The 20,228-nt window shown below is 44.0% G+C and overlaps 1 non-coding gene and 1 pseudogene across 1 annotated transcript; both read left to right on the forward strand.

Annotated features, from left to right (window-relative positions):
• The first annotated feature begins 10,905 nt into the window (after window positions 1-10,905).
• On the forward strand, window positions 10,906-11,058 carry LOC122798948. The gene has a single exon (XR_006364367.1). It is a non-coding gene; the product is annotated as a 5.8S ribosomal RNA (ribosomal RNA).
• A 414-nt stretch (window positions 11,059-11,472) lies between these two features.
• On the forward strand, window positions 11,473-15,147 carry LOC122799056 (annotated as a pseudogene).
• The last annotated feature ends 5,081 nt before the right edge of the window (window positions 15,148-20,228 follow it).

Raw genomic sequence — 20,228 nt, forward strand, 5'->3', positions numbered from 1 at the left:
GAAAAAAGATGCTTGAGTGATTTCTTGTAGGTCTTGAAAGGTATTGGCAGCACATATTAATGTGGAATCATCAGCATATTGGATAATTGTGGCAGAGGGGGCTGTGGCATAGAGATTGTTTAAAAATATGGAAAAGAGTAGTGGGCCAAGAATATACCCTTGTGGAACTCATAGAGTGACTAGAAGTAGTGGAGATAGAGTTTGGTGCCAACGTGCTGCTTGTCTTCCAGTTAAGTAGCTCTGGTACCAGGTAAGAGTAGAATGTGATAAGGCCATGTCAGAGAGAGCATGTAGGAGTTTTTCATGTTCTACCATATCAAAAGCTTTTGATAAGTCTAAAAAGGTGGAGGAAACATGATTACAATTATTCCTGTAGTTGTTAACTGTGTTTGTAAATGACAAAAGTGCAGTAGTGATGCTGTGGTGTGGACGGAAGCCATGTTGTGTTTTGGTTAACAATTTGTTTGCATCTAGGTGGTCCATGACTTACTTATGAACATTTTTTTCCAGTATTTTAGATAGTAGAGATAGAATTGCTATAGGGCAGTAGTTAGACAATTCAGTAGAATTGCCACCTTTGTGAAGTGGAGTGATGTGTGAAGTCTTCCAGATGGTGGGAACTTATTGTTCTGAAATAGATCTGTTTATTAGAATGGAGATAGGAGATATGCAATTAGTTCAGCAGATAGTTTTAGGAACTCAGGTGGTAAGTCGTCAGCAGCTAGAGAAGTGGGCTTTAGTTTTTTAAGGATGTTTATAATAGTACTAATTGAGGCTGGTTGAAGAGAGAAGCTGGGCTTGTTTTGTTGGGGTGTAGGTGTTTTGAGGTGTCAGTAGGGGGCTGGTTATTAGAGAGATATAGAATAGTTTCTGTGAAGAAGGTGTTAAATTGTGTAGCTATACAGTCAGAGCTGTTTTTTGTAGTGGGAGGGGGTGTACCCACTTTTCCAGGATGGAGAATGTGATTAATTGCAGTCCTGAATTATTTGGGGTTTGTGTGGTGCTTAGATTGCATTTTAGAGTAATAGTCTATTTTATCATGTTTTATTTGCTTTTTAGCTCTGTTTCTTAGTTCACAGAAAGATTGCCTTGTAACTTGGGATTTTGTTTTTTGCCATTGTACCCAAGCTTTATCTCTGGCTATTAGCAGTGACATGGTTTCTTTACCTAACCATGGAACAAAGTTTGATTTAACTCTAATGACCCTGGAAGGGGCATGCTCATCTAGCATAGATAGGAAGGTGCTTGTGAAATAATTAGAGGCATCATCGAGGGGCAGGACTTTAAGAGCAGACTAGTTGCAGTGTGTAAGAATATAAAGGAAATGTTCAAGGTTCATGTCTTTTTTGTTTCTTATCTGCTGATATAGTGTTAGTTTGGTGGGGTTAAGCTGTTGTCTTAGAAGGTATGTTGGGAGATGATCACTAAGACTATCCGGGAGACACCCTGAGTGAGGAGAGTAGTTAGGTCTGTTTGTGAGTATCCAGTCTTGAATGGAGTGCTTATTTGATGTTTTGTCTATCCTGGTAGGATTTTGGATAAGTTGAGAAAATCCATGAAGGTTTATGTAATTAGTAAGGTTTGTCCAATCTATGTTGCTATCCCCTAATATAATTGTTTCCTGTGGTAGTGCATTAGACATGAAATCTAGGATATTTTCCAAGGTAGCTATATTGTCTCCTTGTGGAATATAGATTCCAATTATATTTATATGTTTTTCTGAATTCATGGTAAGTTTGCAAAACAGTGTTTCAGATTTACCAAAGTTAAGGGTAGTTAGATCTAAGACTTTTGTAGAAAGATGAGTTTTGTAAAATATTGCTATGCCTCCACCTTTTTTTGTCATTCCATCCTGACAAATAATGCTATATCCTGGTGGTAGAATTTCATTATCTGTGATATGGGGTTTCAACCAGGTTTCTGTTTTTTCAAATATAATTTTTGTTGCATTTCACTTCTATTTAAATACAAGAAAAGAATGACACAGAAAAATATACATACAAGGTACATGGAAAATCAAGTTTCAGTCGTCCAAATACGATATATATATATAACATAAATCATCGATGTCAGGGTAACAATTATACAGAATTGTCTAATAATTAAGCTGCTCTTAATGAGCTGTAAAACAGACATTTACATAAAGATAGAAGACAACATATTGAAAATGTGACATTAAAACATTGCAACCAGATATTCTAATCTACCTAAATAAACATTCTGTCTTGCACTAACTATGTACAATATATACACTGATGTCACCTTAATGTTCATCTGATATGTGTTTGCCATGACCTGTACACTGTTATTGTAGGTATTTCTATAATAATTGCCTTTAGCTTCCCTTAATTATGTAAAGTAATATTGATGGTGAAGTCCCTTGGTCATAAATCAATTTTGTCCTAGGATTTCTAAAAGCATTTTCCAATGTTTCTGATAGTAACACAGTTTTTTTTTTTTGGCTTCTTGTAATTCATTTGCTGGCTAATAAGTATTTTATAGCCATTCCTGTAAATTCTTCCCATGTGATTTTACTTCTGTCTAACCAATTTTGGGCTATATATGATTTGATCATTGCACACAATGTGACTATGATGTGTTATTTTCATATGAGAAATTATTAGGGAATATATGTAAAATTGCCATTTCCCATGACAGGGTAGATTTGGTGCATCCCTTTTTTTCTAACTTGGTTCTTAGCGAACACCACAGCTTGTAAACATTTTTACAGCTCCAAAAAATATGAAGGGTGTCAGCAACACTGTTTTGGTATATGGTACAATAAGGGGAGTGCGAGGGATTAATTTTGCTTAGAAAAAAGTGGTGTGTGATATGCATTGTTATTGATCACAATTTGGGTATAAATTAGTTTTTTTAAGGGGAGTTAATTTCAAAGTAAGTTCAATAGCATCAGGTTTTCGTTCATCAGTTATCTTATTATTTTTCTCTTCCCAAAATTTGGAATATAGAATTGCATCTTGATATCTAATTTTTGTTATTAATTCATCCAGGTTTCTGTAATTATTAATATATCTGGGGTATATAGAGAGATGTTGACATGCAGGTCCTGGATTTTATTAGTGATATTTCTAATATTCAATTGTAAGAGAAGTAAATCACCTTTATTTCTTTGGGGAGTGATTGTTGATTGTGTGTTGTTTCCAGTAAGGTATATTGTTCTGTTCAGATTTGTGGTGGGGCATGGGTTTGATTGTATATCACCACTTAGTGTTATTTTGTCTGCTAGATTTGCAATGTTCTTTGAGAATGCTAGTAAATGTTTATTAAATTTTATTTAAATTTATTTAATCTCTTTAAGTGGCTCACACAGACTGCTGATAGTGGTCATGTTGTTCACACAGCAGATCTTAAATTAGGTAAAGGTGTTGAAACCATATCCCAGGCAGGCTTTCTATGCAAGTTAAATGATTAAAATCTAGACTGAAATGTAATAAAATGGATAGAAAGTGGCTACAAGACAACCTACATAGTTCTTGTAGCAGATACCTCATTTAAAAGTATGACATTAACCAGTGGAGTCCTCTACTGCTCTGTGGTGGAACCTTTCCTTTCAACATTTACTTCCACAATCTCCAAATTGAGAATCAGGACCTCTAGTAGCTGATAACTGTAAACTAGGTGTATTTGTCAAGAGCCAGTCTGACACCTATAGCCTTCAGAAAGAACTTACCCTAGTTAATACCTGGTGCATAAAAAATGGGTTCAAATTAAACAATAAAAAAGTGGAATATTACTTCATGTCATAGACAATAACTACCCTCAACATGTAGTATAGTCAGTACTCCACTATTTAAAGAAAATGTAGTCAGAGACCTGCAGTCATCCTATAGCAGCTTTAGTCAGAACATCTTTGTACATAGCACAACTAATAGCCAAGAGGATATCATCCATATCTGAATATGTTATTACTCATCACTGATTAGACAAATTATAAAATGCAATGCCACATTATAGAAGGATGACATCCAACATATCAAACAACTAATGAAGCCCAATATATTCCAATGAAGATTTCAGGCTTTATGAACTTGAGCTACCAGGACAGGTTAGAAGCTGTAACCCTTTATTAAGTATCTTATAGATTCTGGCAGGGCAATCTCTGCCTCACCTACCTCATCATTATATACCCTCTTGTCCCTGATATTATTATCTCCATAAGTCTAATAGCTTAGAAAATTCCAGAACCAAGGCCCTAAATCTTCACTAGCTGATAAATAAAATGTGATAGAGACAAAAATTCATAATGCAGCACATCCCCCCATCTCTGGAATAAGCTGCCCTTGCAGGTAAGTACTGTGATATATTATCATCCTTCAAGCTGAACATAGAGAACAGGATAGATACCATGAAGCCTAGGCTAGTCTTGCTCTGCTCATGAAAGGGGGCATAGGATGAGAGTGGTTACTGGTAATATGTTGATGGGTGCAAAACAAAACTGCCTTGATATTCTTAAAACCCATATATACTTATGTATATATATATATATATATATATATATATATATATATATATATAGTTTGCACTTAGCAGGTCGAGGTGGGTTTGGTCGAACCTACTGTAGTCAATTTCAGGAGGTCGAGCAGCAATGATGCCGAACCCAACATTGTAGAAATACAAATGTTCCCCCATCTCAAACCATGTTAAAGCCGATTCCGAGGTTTATGGCGATTTGTATTTCGACAATGACGAAATTCAACATTGTCATTTTTGATGCACGGCGTCGACTATACCATCATTCAACAGTATCTGGTTCGAGCTATTGTAGGCAAACCTATATATGTATATGTACAGAGAGCGAGACAGAGAGAGAGAGACAAATAAGTGTGTGTGTTTGTCTCTCTCACTTTCTCTCTCTTCAAAGAAAAAAAAAATGCACTTCCGCGAACACCACTTGAGCGAACGGTGACGGACCTTAGGGTTAGGGCTTGGGTTATGGATAGTGGATAGCTAGAAGGGCTATCCACTATCCTTAACCCAAGCCCTAACCCTAAGGTCCATGACTAAGGCACTACAGTGGAGGTAATTGTATGCCCTCCTTGGTGCAGTAGTCATGGACCTATGTCCTCTACTGTGGTGCAGTAGTCACGGACCTTAGGGTTAGGACTTGGGTTAAGGATAGCGGATACCAAGTAGGGCTATCCACTATCCTTAACCCAAGCCCTAACCCTAAGGGTTCACGAAAGTGCACTTTTGGTGAAGTGTACTTTCGCGTTAGTGGGCATCTACTACCAGTAGTAGACCCATATATATATATATATATGTATATGTATATGTATATGTATATATATAAAATTAGCAGAGGGTATGAGGTGGGGATGGGGGCTTGCCCTCCCAGGAAAAAAAAAAGTTTTTGCCTTTTTTTTAAGTTTACTTTGCATGTAAGGAGGATTTTCCTCCAACATGGGGAGGGTGCACTGTTAACGTTGACTTTTTGTGGTCAACATTATTGACATCGATGTTTGGCTGTTTTGATCATAGTAAATATACCTATATGTATACCTATATGTATACATACATATATATATATATATATATATATATATATATATATCTATATATATATATATATATATATATATATATATATATATATATATATATATATATATATATATATATATATATATATATATATATAGATGTGTGTGTGTGTGTGTGGTTTCACTTCATATACTCGAAATGCTCTAATCTCGAATGTCAGCATTTTGAGTCCATGAAGTAGAAACTTTAGAATAGCGAAAGTGCATAAGCACAAATGCGAATGAATCGAGTATATGAAGTGAAACTGTGTGTTTGTGTGTGTGTGTGTGTGTGTGTGTGTGTGTGTGTGTGTGTGTGTGTAAATAAATCTATGGAGTAAGTATCTGAAATGGAACATGAACTGGAAGTCTTGTATACTATTACTCAATTTCTCTCATAAACTGGTCAGCATGGAGCTAAAACATCAAATTTCTCAAAGGTAGCCTTGTTCTTTGGCACATAAAGATGAAGCCCTTTCTGTGATCCTTGTGACCTCAATAGCCATGGCAGAAGAGGAGCCAGGCAGAAAAGGAGATGAGTAAAGGGCATGAACAGTTACCCCTCCCAGAGGGTGAAGATGTCAGGTACTCAGGAAGCACATAGGTAAGAACCAGAGAAAATGTTTTTCCTTACATGAGCCAACAGAGTGAGGACTGCTTGCAGTAATGTTCCTTTATGGAAGTTACTGACAACTTGTGCAGACAGATCATTGCTTGCCTCCCCTTTGGCTTTACAAACTGGGTGTCCATAAGAGGGAAATAGGATTAAGCAGAACGCACCAAGCTAGCCCTAATTTCTGTCCTAATGCTGACCCTTCCTAATAAAAAACTTGCCTCAGTGATAGGAAACAAATAGGCTGATTGGCCATGAGGGTCTGGTGGTCTACAGATAGTTGTGGCAAATAGGTTTAACAAATCCTTACAGCTAGATTGGATAGAGTGAATATTATCCTGCCTAAGTTTTACATGCACAGAGTTATTCTTGTTTCAGGCCTTAAGGGACCAGATAAAGCTGCTTTCTAGCCTAGTACATCAACTATAAGCTAAAGGATGAAATGTTATGTGATAACATTTTACTGGGAGGATGGTAACCTAGGTCATAAGCAAACTGAGTTCAGTGTCATGTTTTGGAATTTAGACTGGCAGCAGTGCACATGGCCATCTAAGGGTTAACTCCCTAGTGGGTACTCTGACATCTATGGCTATCACCCTGCATCATGTGCTCATATGGTTGTAAGTCGGTATTAGAGTGTTGATGCAGAAGACCACCAGTAGCCCTGTCACACTATCCCATGTTGTAGGTACTCACTGACAGTACTATTTCATACTTAATTCTGACCCATTTTATTAAGGGCATAAGGGCCCAGACCCAGGGTGTCTTTACAATTGCCTATCCATTCATTCAGATTTTGTTTAAAAGAGGGTCAGAGAGCTGCATTGCTTTACATTAAAAGTAGTCTCTTCCATAAAATAGAGATTCTCTGAAATATCTATCTATCTTGACTACAGGTCCTATTTATCCTTCAGTGGAAGTTAAGATCTCTTGAGCAGGTGTGGAATTATTAGGTCCATGAATGTGCAGGAGGTTGAATAGGACTGGATTCTGGCTGTCTAGATTCTCTGAAATATCTATCTATCTTGACTACAGGTCCTATTTATCCTTCAGTGGAAGTTAAGATCTCTTGAGCAGGTGTGGAATTATTAGGTCCATGAATGTGCAGGAGGTTGAATAGGACTGGATTCTGGCTGTCTAGACTAGACAGAGGTCACCTCTCAAGAGTCTATAAGAAACATAAAAGAAAGAATGAGCATTAAGATAGTCTGTGTAGCTCAATGATGTCATGCCATTGATTATCTTAGTGAAAAAGTGCTGCAGTCTCCCAAGCTGGGGCATATATTTCCACTGTTACATACCATAGAAGCTGTTATACACTATTATGAGTCAGATCAGAGAGGAGTAGAGAGGAATGATAACTTCTTTAGATTTGGAAAAATACTCCTGGTGATTAATTTTGCAAGGTAAAAGATTTCCTATGTATGGTGGATACATGGTAATATTCAAACAAATTACTAGAGCCACCACGATGGTAAAGAATCTTTAATTATGGATACATGGTAATCAAAGCTCAATGCCAAAACGTGCATTGTCATCCCCTTTGGTAAAAACTCTGTACCCATGAGCTACAACATAGGCGGTAGTATACTTAACACCGAAAGTGTGATAAGAGACCTTGGGACACAGGTGGACAGTAGTCTCTCCTTTGATAATCACATCGCCACAGTAGTCCGGAAATCCTTCTACGTGGCACACCTCATCACAAAAGGTTTCTCATCCAGAAAAAAAGAGGTCATTGTTCCCCTCTACTCATCACTCATTAAACCCATTATAGAGTACAACGCCCCTTTTGGTATGTACCTCACAAGACATCTACAACAACTGGAAAGGCCACAGAAATACCTCACAAAGAGGATTACTGGCCTCAAACAGATGCCCTACATAGAACGTTTCAAAAAACTCCAGCTTTACTCCATCGCATATCACCTACTCAGAGGTGGTCTCTGCCTAACATACAAAGCTATGTCAAACCCAGAGCTGTTGGACATGCTCCACTTAAAGAAATCCCAATCCCTCCGAGCTACACGCTCTAGGGACCTAAACCTTGTCACCACAATAAACAGAACATGCTGGAGGGATAGATTCCTGTCCCAGAGACTTCCCATACTCTGGAATAAACTACCTATCTATATCAAACAAAGCTCCTCATTAGCACTCTTCAAGAAAAATCTTGATGATTGGATGGGAAATAGGAAATTCAACCCGGGGATCACCTCTGTGGCTCTGCTCAACAGTGGCACAGGAAAATAATTTTCTTGGGTGGCAAAAGCCAGGGTACCTTTTTGGCTGGACTTGTATAGGCCACAGGGCCGATAGCCTAGTACCTACCTATGAACCTATGAACCTATGATAGTGTGTTGTCAGTGAAAGTGCACAAGTCCCTAATGAGTGAGTCGACTTTCAAAGCGGTTCCACTATGCAGTAAGTGAATGACTGCCCAGTATTGCATTAGAACACAGTGCTGCATTTCTTGGCATTTAGGTTTAAGCCATTGTCCACACACCACTTAATGAGTCAACTCTGAAGAATCTGTAAGTAGCTGAGGAGTTAATTACAGCTCCAAGTTTGCAGTCATCTGCATACTCGGTTATCCACAGATTGATGGTGTCAGCTTTGACATCAAAGAAGTGCACACCAAAGAGAAGTGGCCTTAGGGCTGATTCCTGGAGATCACCACTGATAACCAGTCTTTTTAAAGAGAGAGATAGTGCCTCCTACACATATAGATTGGGATCTGTCAGTTAGCCAGTTATTTACCAGTTAGTATATGTGTTTACATTTAGTTTGATTAGCTTATCGATAATGCCAAAATGTGGGAAGGTATTAAAGGCTTTGGCCAGGTCTAAGTACACAGTGTGAACCAATTTGCTCAAGTGTAATGCATTATTGACATGTTCAAAAAGGCTAAGCAGGTTCAGGAGGCAGGGTCTTCCTTTACCAGATCCAAGCTGACTAGGGTCCAGGGCTTCTATACTGCACAAGACCTTGTTGATAAGTTCTCTAGTGATGCATTCCGCTACTTTGCAGATAAGGATGGATAGGCTTATACATCTTTAGTTTCCTGGATAAATAATGGAGCCCATCTTGTGGAGGGGATGATTACTGAAGTTCTCCAGTTCTTTGGCATGAATGCAGTGAGGAGGCTGAATAGGCTTAGTAGCAAGTCTACCAGACAGTGTCCAGTGTTGACAGAAAGGCTGCCTGGTACATTATCCGGAACCACTAAGCATGTGTTTCTGGCCTTTGAGAGGGCACTCGGGACCTGCTCAAAGGTGATTAGATGAGGTGGTGTGGGTGTGCTAATAAGTTAGAGAACCTTAGAGGGAGATAGGGGAGTAAAGTCAGGGTATGATTAGGTGCTGTTGTTGTGTATTAGCTATGAATATTGATGGGCATTATCTCTAAGATTTCTGACATAGTTGATGTTTTTGTGGTTATCCTCAGCACAGGTTGCAATTTTCAGTTCATAATTACTTTTTGAGGATTTGGGTTTGTTTATGAGTTCTTTGTTGATCGTTTTGAGTTTTTTTCTAGAGGAAGGACATTATGTTTGTTTTTATGGGATATGAGTTTCTTTCTTTTTATTGTAAAGTCTGTTTATGCTAATATTGGATCAGTGGGGTTTATTCCCTAATTTGGCATTGTGTTCATGTCTTATGGGGACAGATGACTCAATGCATTCTTTGAAGTGACCATAGAAATTATCCACAAATGTGGCATTAGGTTAGATGGGATCATCAAGGAGAGCAGGGTACTTAAACTTCATCAGGTCATCTGTTAGATTAATTAGGTTTACAAGACAGAAGGGTTTTCTGGTAAATCAAGTTTCAATCTCACTGTGAATATTAAGAAACCATTGGACGATTGTACCAGCAATGTGGTAACTGGAGCTGTTGAGCAAATGAGTCAACAATGGTGAGAACCAAGTCAAATAATTTTGAACCTGTGGTTAGGACTAGAGATGGGGCATTAATGTGGTCCAGGAATCTTTGTGTGTATTTATCTGTGGTGACAATAAAGGTATAGTTGAAATCTCTCATGAGAATCATGTTATAATTCATAAAGAAATGTCAGTTTGTTTTGATATGCTGCATGGGCTGCAGCTGACATGGAGGGGGCACAGAAGATGGGTATGATATAATACAGAGCTCTATTTACCATAAAAAATATATAAAGAAGTTCAATCTTGTTGTTCTGGCTTAAGAGTCTGCAGTTGAGGTGGATTTTTAGAAATACAAGTATATAATTTATTGGACTCTTCCCTAAAAAAGTAACATCACTGCAACATATCAAAAATCACAAATTGACTCACAGTAAAACAGAAATTTGTCTGTCTTTTAGGGTCATCACTATTAAAACTGCTAAATAACCAAACATGCTCTCTCTTAACAGCCAAACTAATTAGACAAATATCCTCCTATGTCCTCAAGATCCAGAACCCCACTACTCCTACATCACATCTCCTTAAAATAAATTTCTATTGCACAGACCATTACTTACAGATACTTGACCCAAGAGTATGAGAAACTTTCATCTCCCAAATCAATCACGTCATCATGCCCAATATTCTGAACCCATATAAATGTCCATCTCTCAGAAACACACAAAATGACAGTGCATATCTTCTGCCCACATCACTTAATTTATCTTTCTTTTCTCCAACTATTTCTACTAAACTATTCTCAGATCATCTCCTGGTGTGAGGCTGTGTGGGCAATGGTGCCCACATTGACTGAGTGAGAACTGTACAACTGTGAGCGGTGGATAATTTGGCTCATGTGGTGATGAAGAATGCAGCTAGCTGCAAGAACTAATGTGAATTGTAGGATGCATTGATCATCAACACTTCAAACTCACTTTGTGGCCCTGAGCTACTCCTGGGCTACACCTGTCTGAGGGTCACCATGCCTTCCACTTCCCCTAGGGTGTCCCACTCCCAGCATGAACACAGCCAGGGAGTTGAGGGAGCCCATTGCAGGCCCCCTGTCCCCATAGGTAAGACGTGGATGGAAGAGAAGAAGACTGCACCACCCCGAGCCGGGAAGCCAGTCTGCACAGTGGACTGGAAGGCAGAGTCACGCTTACAGCCTGCATCCAATGGTTGACAATGGTGCCGTCACTTGGCTGCCCTCCCGGAGTATAGCCCGATGTCCACCCACCCATTTCCTGCTTGCCAGGGCAGCGTCTGCCCTCCTCCACTGCCCAGAGTCCAACAGTGGGGGAGTAGGTGTGCTGGCCTTGGGAGGGGTGGCATGTCTGTCTCTGCCCGCGACCCCTGCCGCCTGCCCGCCCCTGCCCGCAACCATGCCCAGAAAATGACCTCATATCAGATGGGATGAACCATCGAATTAAAGCATATTACTAAGAGGTGGAAAAGAAACTAACCAGGATTCCCTCAGTAATGATGAGGGAAGAGCCCAGCGCTGAGACCCACCTGGGTGACGGGCACAGGGAAATGTGTTGAATGAAAGTCCATCTCCCCAGTGCTGCCCAAGAAGCCCAAGTCCTTGTGATCGAGGCTCAGCCTGTGGATGGTGAGAGGCCAGTGGTGGCCCTCAGCACATTGGGATCAGCTCTTCCCAGAGTTGGTTTGTTTGTGAATGCAGCCCAAAGTGGATGGTAAACTCCATCTACAGCTTAACACCTACATGAGACCAATAGTGGACAAGTAAAGTAAGGGAAAGTTGAAGAGAACTTTGAAGAGAGAGTCCAAGAGGGAGTGAAACCATTTAGAGGTAACTGGGTGGGGTCTGCAGGGTCCACCCAGAGGATTCAACTCGGCAGCCATGTCAGTTGCCCGTGCAAGGCGGATCCCCTTCTCCCTTTGGGGACTGGGGGAACAGTTCTTGGGTACATTAGCTGCTGTTGGGTGCACTTCCTCTTTGGTGGTGGGCTGCAACCGGCTCAGGGTCAGATGGGAAGGCCGCATGGAATGTGGCTACCCTCACCAGAGGGCAGTGTTACAGCCCATGGCATCAGCTGTCACCATGCCCCGGGGTTGTGTGAGATGAGCAATGCTGCACCCACCCCCATCCATGCTACAGAGGCCGGGGGCCTCCGACTCTCAGCGTGACTGTTGACTGGGCAGGACTATCCTCAGTGCAGCCCAACCACATCCCGCCACAGAGCCTGCAGGCTCACTTAGTGTACTCAAGGTCCACAGTGATGTTGGAGACCTACCCATCCCGTCTTAAAACATGGACCAAGGAGTCTAATAGGTGCGTGAGTCCGAGGGTGGGCAGAAGACTCCATGGTTCAATGAAAGTGAGTTGGAGGTGGATCTTGTGTATACTTGGTGGGACCCGAAAGATGATGAACTATGGTAGGGCGAAGCCAGAAGAAACTCTGGTGGAGTTCTGTAGTGGTCCTGATGTGCAAATTGGTCATCTGACATGGCTATAGGGGTGAAAGACTAATCAAACCATCTAGTAGCTGGTTCTCTTTGAAGTTTCCCTCTGGATTGCTGGCACTTGGCAGACACAGTTTTATCTGGAAAAGTGAATGATTAGAGGTCTTGGGGAAAAACTATGTCAACCTATTCTCAAAATTTAAATGGGTAAGAAGCCATGGCTTGGAGCTGGACATGGAATGCAAGCACCCAGTGGGCTACTTTTGGTAAGTAGAAATGGTGCTATGGGATGAACCAAATGCTGTGTTAAGTTGCCTGATGCTGACGCTTATTAGACCACAGAAAATGTGTTGGTTGATATAGACAGCAGAGCAGTTGCCATGGAAGTCAGAATCTCCTAAGGAGTGTGTAACTACTTACCTGTTGAATCAACTAGCTCAGAAAATGAATGACGTTAGGACATCGAGCCCATACCTGGCCTTTGCTGGTACTGGGAGCAAAGAGAGCTATGCCCCGATGAGTAGGAGGGCCACCTCAGTGGCACTGAAGCCCAGGGTGAGGGCCCAGGGGGAGCCACCGTGGGTGCAGAACTTGGTGGTAGTAGCAAATATTCAAATAAGAGCTTTGAAGGCCAAAGTGGAGAAGGGTTCCATGTGAACAGCAGTTAAACATGGGTCAGTATGTCCTGAGAGACAGGTGGGTACCATTCCAAAGGGACAGGTGATGCATCCATTAGCCTCAGCTGATCGAATGTGAGTTGGGTTCTGATCCCCTAATCCAGAACGGCAGAAATGGGTGCATCACAGCATCAAGTGCGGTGATGCAAATGATCCCAGAGAAGCTGGTGGGGTCCCCTGGGAGAGATCTCTTTTCTTTTTAAAGGTCAGGACATCCTGGAATGGGTTCACCCAGAGAGATGGGCCCATGCCCTGGAAAGCATTGTGGTTCTGGTGGCATCAGGTGATCTCTTGCCAGCCCTTAAAAATCTGGGGAAGATGGTGTAATTCTTACGCCAGGCTGTACCCATATCTGCAGCAGGTCTCCGAGGTGAATAGCCTCTGGCATGTTAGAACAATGTAGGTAAGGGAAGTTGGCAAGCCAAATCAGTAACTTCAGGAAAAGGACTGGCTATAAGGGCTGGGTTGGTTGGGCTCAGGCATGAAGCAGGGCTGGGCACACACTGCAGCTGGATGAGACATCACCCCCTCACTGTGCCGCCTTCCTGGGGGACACTGGCCATGACTCTGGACATGTGCTGGGCCCTTCCTGTGGATCACCTCAGCTGTGGTGGGTGACGATACCGACCAGCGTCCCACATCATCCAGCAGCTAGCAGCTGCCTTAGAACTTGTGTGGACTGGGGGAATCTGACTCTTAATTAAAACAAATCATCACACAGGGCCAAGATGGGTCTTGATGTAATGCAATTTCTGCCCATTGCTCTGAATGTCAAAGTGAAGAAAGTCAATGAAGCACAGGTAAATGTCAGGAGTAACTTTGTCTCTCTTAAGGTAGCCAAATGCCTTGTCATCTAATTAGTGATGCTCATAACTGGATAAATGAGATTCCCATTGTCCCTGCCTGCTATCTAGTGAAACCACAGCCAAAAGAATCGACTTGGCAGAATCAACGGGGAAAGAAGACTCTGTAGAGTTTGACTCTAGTCTGGCACTATGAAAAGACATGTGAGGTGTAGAATAAGTGGTTGGCCTCAGCCTCCTCTGAAATACCACTATTCTTATTGTTTTTTCACTTAGCCGGTGAGGTGGGGGTGAGCTCCACCGGGCTCTCACTTCTGGCTCCAAGCTCCTGGGCATCCGGGAGCAACACGCTCTGGGGACAGTGTTAGGTGCAGAGTTTGACTGGTTGGTTCACCTGTCAAAGAGTAACACAGGTGTTCCAAGGCAGGTTCAGGGAAGACAGAAGCCTCCCGTGAAACAAAAGGGCAAGAGGTCACTTGATCATCATTTTCAGTATGAATACAGTGAAAGTCGGGCCTCATGATCCTTCTGGCTTTTTGGGTTTCAAGCAGGAGGTGTCTGAAAAGTTACCAAAGGGATAACTGGCTTGTGTTGGCCAAGCATTCATAGCAATGTCACTTTTTGACCCTTTGACGTTGGCTCTTCCTATCATTGTGAAGCAGAATTCACCTAGCATTGGATTGTACACTTACTAATAGGGAACGTGAGCTTGGTTTAGATCATCATGAGACAGGTTAGTTGTACCTTACTGATAATGTGTTGTTCCGACAGTAATCCTGCTCAGTATGAGAGGAACCACAGGTTAAGACATTCAGTGAATGTGCTTGGCTGAGGAGCAAAAGGTGCGAAGCTACCATCTGTGTGATTATGACTGAACATCTCTAAGTCAGAATCCTGCCTAAACATAACAATTCTGCAGTGCCGTAGATCGCCAGTTGGCCAGGCATAGCCATCTGCATGGTCAGTGAGGACAGTCACTCGTCACTGGGTCAGAGCATGGAGGGAAGGTGGCCACCACTCTCCAGCAGTGCACTGCACTTTTGTGGGGAACCAGGTGTTAAATAATTCGTAGATGACCTGATTCTGGGTCAGAGTTTTGTATGCAGCAGAGCAACAAAAAGTTGTGATCTATTGAAAGACAGCGCTTGAAACAAGCTTTTGTCGCATGTAGGGGATGGACTCTACACCCTCATGGGGAGGAGGGAATCTGTCCTCATCTGGCCAGCCTTGTGCACCCTACTTCTTTTTCAACCAGATCATTGGTTGAAGTTTGCTCAGCGGCAGAGGTGGAGTCCAGCCCAGTGAGGGAGGGAGCACAGTCCAGGTGCTCCTCGGTGGCAAGGCCTCCCTCATGGGAGGAGGTCCCTGGCTGCCCTTTCACATCCCCACTCTGGTGCCTCTTTGAAGATATGTGAAACTCGTGTGGTCCCAAAGGGATCTGACGATCATATACCCGGTGGTGAGTCCTCAGTTTCTGGGAGAGGGCTGAGGGCTGTCTGGGAAGCAAGGTCGGGGAGTCCTATACTGCAGGCCTCCACAAAGGGGGGGCAGGGCCACCCTTTGAAGCCAGGTCCATGATCCCATCTTCTAGGAGCCCAGAGGAATGGAGATAGGGCCACTGTGGCATCTTGCACATGAGCCAGCCAGTGGAGTCAGCGGTCAGTGTGGGTGAGCCAAGGGCCACTCCCGGAAGCCAGGTTTGCAATCCCATCTTCCCAGACCCCAGGGGAGCAGAGATAGGGCTGCCCTGGCGTTTCACACCTGGGGTCAGTCAGGGGAATTGGGTTGCCCTCCTGTCCTTCACCCAGCACTGTGGGGATACCACTCTGAACACCACTCATAGCAACTTTCATTCATCAGTGCCTGGAGCCACAGAGGAGAGAGACAGAGGCACACGGAGAAATAAGCAGATATGCTGGGATTCAAGGCCATCTCCTCTATGAGTTTGAAAGCCCTATGTGCAGGGCAAAGAAGGAGAACTGGTGTCATGGAAGTCTGAATGAGAGACTGTCTGAGGCCTTCAGCCCAGCAGAATTCCTCGAGGCAGGGGCAGTTTGGAGGGAAGTTCCCCTGAGAGGCACCAACAGTACACATGATCCAGCATGATTTTGCAGCCTTCAGGAGATATATAACCCAGGAAAAGAGCTCTCTTGCCTATGTAAAAGTGGAAGCCCAAAGGGTGTCTATCTTGACAGAAGTCTGGAAAGGAGAGACAGAGGCAGAAAGTGGCTGGGCCAGGAGAGCTCCTGCCTGGGTAAGGGGGTCCAGATCATGGCTCCCTCCAAGATGGAAGTCTGGCTGGGGGAGAGAGGTGGAAAGTGGGTCCCCGGAGCTGCTCTGGATGGAAGAGCAGGGGGAATAAAAATTCCCCATGAGAGTAGATGTGTCACTCGGTGGCTGAGGGGAGTTCTGCATGACATACTGGATCTCAGGGAAGCATTGGTGTGAGGCTCCAAGGGCATGCATTATCTGGCACGATTTGGCATCCTGCAGGAGATATGCGGGAGATGGGGGACCTTGATGGTCTGGATCAGAAAGGAGGGAGACTCTGAAGTCCTCCTGAGAGAGAATTTGCCCCTTGGCGGTTGAAAGAAGTTCCACAAGGCAGGCCGGGATTAATGGATAGTTTCCCTGAGAGGCTGTGAGGGCACTCTTGCTCCAGCATGATATGGCAGCCTGCAAGAGACATGGAGGCAGTAGAGTCCCCCAAGGCAATGAAGGGGCTGTGACTGGGAAGAAGGTCTCTCACTTGGGTTAAAGGGGAGGCCTGTGGAGGTTGGCCATGACAAAGTATAAAGGACCACTAGCCAGACAGTGGCAGGGCCTGGAGAGCTCTAGGCAGGATGGCTATGGATCCTGGAGAGCTCCAGTCTGGGTGAGCTGGGTCAGGCAAAAGTCCCCTACAACTGAAGTCCATAAGGGAGTGCCAGGTGGACATCTGCAGGCCCTGGAGAGCTTCTGACTGGGTGACTGGCGTCAGGCAGACTCCCCTCATGATGGAAGTCCATAAGGGAGTTACTGGCAGACAGCAACGGGGCCTGGAGAACTCTGGCCAGGGTGAGGAGGGTCAGGCAGAGCCCCCTCACATTGGAAGTTCTTAAAGGAGCACCAGGCAAATGGTGGAGGGGCATGGAAGTTGAAAACATTTGACCTCACCCCATACGCAACAGCGTTGCAAAAAAATCACAAAGTCGCCAGAGCTGTCTGGATGGGAAAGCAGTGGGAAGCAGAAACCCTCATGAGAGTGGATCTGCCCTTCTGTGGCCAAGAGAAGTTACGCTGGGCTGGCCAGGATCAGAGGGAAGCTGCCCTGAGAGGCTCCAAGGGCACTTGCAATCCAACACAATTTGTCAGCCTGCCAGAGAAATGCAAGAGACGGGAACTGTGATGCTCTGGATCAGAAAGGAGGGGAATTCAGAAGTCCTCATTAGAGTGGACCTGCCCCTCATTAGCTAAGGGGAGTTCTGGGAAGTTGGTCCAGATTGAAATGAAGCTCCCCTGAGAGAATCCAAGGTCATGCATGATCCAGCATGATTAGCATCCTTCAGGGGACATGGAGGTGGTGGGTCTCTCCAGGTGAGGCAGGGGCCATGGCCAGGGAAGGAGGTCCCCCTGCCAGGTTGAAGGGCAGTTCTGCAGAGATCATCCCTGAAGAAAGTTTGTAAGGAAGTGCATGGCAGGTGGTGAAACCTGGAGAGTTCCTGCCCTGGCAAAGGCACCCAACCTTTCCCTGTACCCAAAGGTGTTGATGAAAAATGAAACAAAAAAGTCCACAGTGGTGCTCTGGAACTGAAAGAAGGGGGACTCAAAAGTCCTTATAAGAGCAGATCTGCCCCTCTGTGGCTGGGGGGAGTTCCGTGCAGCTGGTCCTACCCTGCCATTTTGCTCCCCAGATCGGCCAACAGGCATGCATGTTCTAGCATGATTTGGCAGCCTTCAGGAGTTACAGGTCCCAGCCCTGGGGATGTCCTGCCAGTTGTCAACATTGGGTCAAGGCACATTCTTGGGCATCTTAAACCCAACTGAAAGTCCGTATGAAAGTGGATCTGCCCCTCTGTGGCTGAGGGGGAGTTCCACTTGTCTGGTCACACTCTGCAGGTTCATTCTGCAGAAGGGCCGATGGGCATGCGTGATCTGGCACAATTTGGCCTTCAGGACTTAAGGGAAGACGGGATGTCCATCAGTGTGTGAGTTTGAGTCCAGGTCCCAGCCTTGGGAGATGACCGAGAGACCACAGGATCCGTGGGAGGCAAGGCACATCTGTTACAGGCCGGCTCCCAGCCAGAGATGGGTGTCACCATACCCCCCGGGTGCCATCCTCATCCCCACTGGGCTGACCAACTCTCACTGGCAGAAGACCCTTGTGACATGGCTCTCTGGGTCACATCCTGTGGGTTGAGCTTCTCCATCCAGCGAGTGAGGCTTGGATTGGGGCACAGAGCATTCTGCTGGATTAAAGTAGAGGTAAGACTGACGAGCCTGAACTGAAGTGAAGGGGCCCTGTAATGCACTGGACTGTTCCGCTCCACAGTCACTGTACACTGGCAGCTATGCTCCGCAAGCATGGCAGCGAGGGCAGGAGATCCGCCCTCTAACTTTCTGGCTCTGAGCACTGCCATGCTTCATTCCTGCCTGCTGCCCTCTGGGGTCCACAATCAGCACCTGGGATGACCTCCCATGTGGGGAGAGGGACCACTCCCATCAGTGGAGGTGCAGGATCTCGTGCCTCCTCTCTACCCGCTCACCGAGGTGCTCCTATTTGGTAGATCCTGCTAGTAGCATTTGCTTGTCTCAAAGATTAAGCCATGCAAGTCTCAATGCACACAGACACTGCAGTGAAACTGTGAATGGCTCATTAAATCAGCTATCGTTCCTTTGATCACTCCGCCATCACTTGGATAACTGTGGTAATTCTAGAGCTAATACATGCTGATGAGCACTGACCTACAAGAATGTGTGCATTTATTAGACCAAACGCAATCTGAGTCTCGGTCCCGCAGCTTTGGTGACTCTAGATAAACTCAGGCCAATCACATGCCCTTGTGGTGATGACACGACATTCAAATATCTGCCCTATCAACTTTCAGTTGTACTATCTGTGCCTACCATGGGGATCATGAGTAATGGGGAATCAGAAATTGATTCTGGCGAGGGAATGGGGAATCAGAAATTGATTCTGGAGAGGGAGCCTGAGAAATGGCTACCACAACCAAGGAATGTAGCAGGCACACAAATTGCCCATTCCCGATTTGGGAGGTAGTGATGAAAAATAATAATACAGGACTCTTTCAAAGCCTTGTAATTGGAATGTACACTTTAAATCCTTTAACAAGGATCTATTGGAGGGCAAGTATGGTGCCAGCAGCTGTGTTAATTCCAGCTCCAACAGTGTATATTAAAGTTGCTGCAATTAAAAACCTTAGAGTTGGATCTTGGGATCAGGCTGATGGTCTGCTGTGAGGTGAGCTACTGCCTGTCCCAACCTCTGCCTCTCGGTGCTCCCTTGATGCTCTTAACTGAGTGTCCTGGGGTTCCGAAGCATTTACTTTGAAAAAATTAAAATGTTTAAAGCAGGCCAGTCACCTGAATACTTCAGCTATAAATAATCGATAGGACTCTGGTTCTATTTTGTTGTTTTTTGGAATTGGGACCATGATTAAGAGATATGGCCAGTGGCATTCATATTGTACCACTAGAGATGAAATTTTTGGACTGGTGCAAGACAAATGAAAGCAAAAGCACTTGTCAAGAATTAATCAAGAGTGAAAAACGGAGGTTTGAAGACGACTGTATACCATCATATGCCTGACCATAAACAATGCCAACTAGTGATTTGATGCTGTTATTGCCATGACCTGCCAGGGAGTTTACGGGAAACCAACGTTTTTAGGTTCCATGGGAGTATAGTTGCCAAGATGAAACTTAAAGGAATTCATGGAAGGGCACCACCAGGACTGGAGCTTGCGGCTTAATTTGACTCAACACAAGAAAGCTCACGGGCCCAGACATGGAAAAGATTGACAGACTGATAGCTCTTTCTCAGCTCTGTGGATGACGGTGCATGGCCATTCTTAGATGGTGGAGTGATTTTTCTGGTTAATTCCAATAACGAATGAGACTCCACTATGCTAAATAGTTATGTGGCCCAGTGTGGTCATCTCCAACATCTAAGAGGGACAAGTGGCTTTCAGTCACACAAGATTGAGCAACAACAGGTCTGTGATGCCCTTAGATATCTGGGGC

The sequence above is a fragment of the Protopterus annectens genome, chromosome 3.part1 (genome assembly GCF_019279795.1).
Source record: "Protopterus annectens isolate FY-2018-M chromosome 3.part1, PAN1.0, whole genome shotgun sequence".
Lineage (NCBI taxonomy): Eukaryota > Metazoa > Chordata > Ceratodontiformes > Protopteridae > Protopterus > Protopterus annectens.